Raw genomic sequence first — 4,837 nt, 5'->3', positions numbered from 1 at the left:
CAGGACTATGAGAACGCCGACCTCACAAGCACAGATCCTGCTACCTGGCACTTACCAAACCAGTCCTAAAAAACTGGACGAAGTGTTCAAACTATTCGGCACAAGAGGGTACTGGTGAAAGCTCGGGGCCTGCATGCCAAACCCGTAGCATTTTAGGCCACGGCCCAGAGCAGGCCCCAGGGGAAAATGCGCCACCCCCCAACAAACATCGTCCCTACAAGAACAAGGAACCAGAAACCGAAGAAAACAACAATGAAGACAGATAAGTATGGTTCCTACCATCACATAAAGGTTAAGGGTTGTACTAACAAGGGGTGGATGAATCACGCCTGGTTAGGAAGCTATCACTCTTGGTAGTTATATACCAAAAAATAAATACAAGGGGAATAGAATTAATATCTTGCCACCAAAGTTATCCAGAATCAACTAGCCCTGACACTTAGAAACATTCCGTCATGGCATGTCTATATATTAACGACAAACTATCCTTGGATACAGCTTTAGCTGCATCGCTTCTCGGCCTTTTGGCTAAGATCAAGTGTAGTATCTGTTCTTATCAGTTTAATAATCTGATACGTCCCTTATCTAGGGACCATATATTAAATTGAATTTTGGAACAGGGAGATGGAATAGGGGCTTGCTCCGTCCACTCCACGCATCGACCCAGTATTGCAGTGCCTCTGGGAACGGTGCACAAAATATATATCCAGATATTTACGTTGACCATCCACAACTTTGTTATCTGGTATTCATTAAGACTATCAGTCATGGTGCATTAACCACCAATCAACTACGTGGCAAAGTAATTGGGATATAGCAGCATTACCAGCTACTGAACTTTGTACCTTTCCTATGAGCTGAGATACTAGTGTTCAAAACTATCTCCATACCTGTAATATGGGGGCAAATGGATTAATCTGTAGTGTTATCATGGAATTTATCGGCAGGAAGGATTATGGTTGTACACTTCCACCTGTTTTGAGTAACATCTTATGTGTCCTGATGTGTTACTGAGCTTGTAATACTTAATGCCAATATGAATTGACTTAAACATGTTATATATTAACTTACTTAATTCTAGTGAAGCATTTGCTCAGTAATCCACCAAATTTGCATGTTCGTTTATAAGATAACAACATCAGTGGTGGCATATACCAAACCACTTGGGCGGAGAACATCGATATTAGGTGACAATTTATTAACAATTGCAAACCGTATGTCGTCAAACATGTTTGACCATCAGTAACTCACCTATCAGGTGAGCTAAATACTGTAAACATACATTTAAACCAAAAATATTTGCTGAAATCACTAAGCAATATGGACACCAGATATCGATTCCTTATATCCAATTAAATCACCACGTACTAACTTACGTCACATGAAACCAATCTCAAGGCAGCGGCAATGGAGACATTCCCGCGTATTGAGGGGTGGGGGGAACCTAATCTCTATGTTTTCCTTTCCTTCTACCTCTTCAATAGGCACTACGGCTTCATCAGTCGGGTACTACGCAAATTACAGTGGACCAAGTCCACAAGCATGGTTCCCAGTGATCCTCGACATGGTCATTAAAAGAATTGCAGAATTGGGAAGACCATTGCTGTGCTTGGATCAGGAGCACTATCAACCTGATGACAGCATTCCGTCGCATATCCTAGGGAACATACCTGAGGAGCATCAAGAAATGGTACACTGTTTCCAAAACAGGATTACACATTCAACTATAACAAAAAACTGTACTGGAGCTCCTGGCAGGTCTTCACCACAATGAAGGACATGTTCTGTTAGCCTACTCAACTTGGGTACCGCTCACTGGTGATCAGATACAGGAGAGGTATATCAATCCATTCCACAGAAATAGGTACACCCAAATTGGGATGTCAGTGAAATCCTGACATACCTTAGGGGATGATCACCAGCCAGGTCACTCACCCTGGAACAGCCTACCCTGAAGATGGACATGCTGGTGGCCTTACATCAACACAAAGAGCCAGCTCTCCCATCTACTGCGATGGGACAACATGGTTATAACACCAGATAGTGTCACATGCCCATTCAAGGGTTGGCCAAACAGAACAGACCAGGAACATCAGGTCCAGTCATGAAATTCCGGGCATACCCACCTGAACCACGTTTTATGTGTCATGACCCACTTAGAGATCGACACAATAAGGAATACCGAGGGAGAGGAAAAAGCCTTATGGGTCAGCCACAGGAAACCTCATGGTCGGGTGACGAGCTAAACTATCTCTAGTGGCTCAAGCAGGTACTGGGAGTTGCTGGAGTAAATACTAACGTGTATAAAATCTTATTCCATCAGGACAGCTTCCACGTCAGTAACTAAGAGGATGGACGAGCCTATGGACCACATCCTGGCTACTGCAGGGTGGTCTAGGGAGTATACGTTCCAAACTTTTATAACAAACCACTGACAGAACCTGTATCGTTTGCAGAAAAAGAATCTGCAAAAAATATATAATTTAAGCCTGGGGGAGCAATTGGTCTTGTTGTTGTTAATAACACCATTATTGTTTTTACAAACAGATTCATGGTTGATTACGATAACATACTTCCTCCCTCGAATGACTTCGGCAGCGAGTGAAGTATGAACTGTTACACGGTTTGAAATCACAGAGCTTTGAAGTCTTCACGTAGTCACTCACGTGACTCCGAAGTAAAATAGTAAGATTAAACGAGAACTTACCAGTTTGAAGTTTGATCTGTATTTTATGAGGAGTTACGATGAGGGATTACGTGCCCTCCGCTCCCACCCTCATTATATGGATCAAACTAATAAATTGATGTCTCCTTATCTTTACTATGTTTACTTCAAATAACTGTGTCTATCTGTGATTCCACACCGCTGCTTGGAAGTATGCCGCGCCTGCGCACTGAGCGGGTTCTTCACGTAATACCCTCATCGTAACTCCTCATAAAATACAGATCAAACTTCAAACTGGTAAATTCTCGTTTAATCTTACTATTTTGTATCATCAGCAAACTTGCTAATCTTGGCCTGTATGTTCTCATCTAAATCATTGATGCAGACGACAAACAGTAACGGGCCCAGCACCAAACCCTGAGGCACACCACTAGTCACAGGCCTCCAGTCCGAGAAGCAACCTTCCACCATCACCCTCTGCTTCCATCCATGGAGCCCATTTGCTATCCATTCAGCTATCTCTCCTTGGATCCAATGCAATCGAGTATAGAAGTTGGGATGTAATGTTAAAATTGTACAAGGCATTGGTGAGGCCAATTCTGGAGTATGGTGTACAGTTTTGGTCGCCTAATTATAGGAAGGATGTCAACAAAATAGAGAGCGTACAGAGGAGATTTACTAGAATGTTGCCTGGGTTTCAGCAACTAAGCTACAGAGAAAGGTTGAACAAGTTAGGTCTTTATTCTTTGGAGCACAGAAGGTTAAGGGGGGACTTGAGAGAGGTCTTTAAAATGATGAGAGGGATAGACAGAGTTGACGTGGATAATCTTTTCCCACTGAGAGTAGGGAAGATTCAAACAAGAGTACATGACGAGAATTAAGGGACAGAAGTTTAGGGGTAACATGAGGGGGAACTTCTTTACTCGGAGAGTGGTAGCTGTGTGGAATGATCTTCCAGTGAAGGTGGTGGAGGCAGGTTCGATTTTATCATTTAAAAATAAATTGGATAGTTATATGGACGGGAAAGGAATGGAGGGTTATGGTCTGAGCGCAGGTATATGGGACTAGGGGAGAATACGTGTTCGGCACGGACTAGAAGGGCCGAGATGGCCTGATTCCGTGCTGTAATTGTTATATGGTTATATGATATGCGTAGAAGGCAGGAACGGGGTACTGACAATAGACAATAGGTGCAGGAGTAGGCCATTCGGCCCTTCGAGCCAGCACCGCCATTCAATGTGATCATGGCTGATCATCCACAATCAGTACCCCGTTCCTGCCTTCTCTCCATATGACCTGTTTCCTTGCTGTAATTGTTATATGATTATATGATCTAACCTTCCAGAGCAGCCAACCATGCGGGAACATTGTTCAATCCAAAATGGAGGGATATGGGCCACGTGCAGGCTGATAAGAGTTGGTCTTGACATCATGTTCAGCACGGACATTGTGGGCCGAAGGGCCTGTTCCTGTGCTGTACTGTGCTATGTTCCATGTTCTATTAAACAAATGTTGTATGTTTTTTGTCTAGTTTGTCCCGTAACCTGTCAAGCTGCAAGTTTAGACTTTACAGATACAGCATGGAAACAGACCCTTCGGCCCACCGAGTCTGTGCTGACCCGCGATCACCCCGCACACTAGTACTATCCTAAACACGGGGATAGTGATTACCGAAGCCAATCGGCCTACAAACCTTTGGAGTGTGGGAGGAACTGCTGAGCTACTCCAGCTTTTTGTGTCTTTTTTTAAACAAATCGTTTCTTGCAAATGATCCAAATCCCTGCATATCCATGTTTAGTTTAACTAATTTAATGAATTTAACTCATTCATTTATTTAATGTCACCAGTACAGAAGTATGGAAAAAGCTTTTGTTGCGTGCTATCCAGTCAACGAAATGACTACAGGAAGGTTGCACGGCAGTCGAGGTCACGACCCGTGACCCGTGCTGTTGCCATGCAACGCCTTCTGGAGTACAAGCGGTGAAATGCAGGTAAACACTTTTATGGGTCTGTCCCACTTAGGCGACTTTTTAGGCGACTGCAGGAGACTGTGTTCGCCACATGTTCGCGGGTGGTTGCCGGGGAGTCACCTTCATGGTCGCGAGGAGTTCCCGCATTCTGGGAACTAGCCGCGGCCTCACTATGGTCGCCGTGAATTTCTCAACGTGTTGA

At 43.9% G+C, this 4,837-nt stretch overlaps 1 non-coding gene across 1 annotated transcript; it reads left to right on the top strand.

Annotated features, from left to right (window-relative positions):
* Window positions 1–508: 508 nt before the first annotated feature.
* Window positions 509–700, top strand: LOC116970210. Its single transcript, XR_004411063.1, has one exon. It is a non-coding gene; the product is annotated as a U2 spliceosomal RNA (small nuclear RNA).
* The last annotated feature ends 4,137 nt before the right edge of the window (window positions 701–4,837 follow it).

The sequence above is a fragment of the Amblyraja radiata genome, unplaced genomic scaffold (assembly GCF_010909765.2).
Source record: "Amblyraja radiata isolate CabotCenter1 unplaced genomic scaffold, sAmbRad1.1.pri scaffold_643_ctg1, whole genome shotgun sequence".
In the NCBI taxonomy this organism is placed as follows: domain Eukaryota; kingdom Metazoa; phylum Chordata; class Chondrichthyes; order Rajiformes; family Rajidae; genus Amblyraja; species Amblyraja radiata.
Note: the sequence above shows the minus strand (reverse complement) of the source record. Positions and strands in the feature narration are given on the sequence as shown.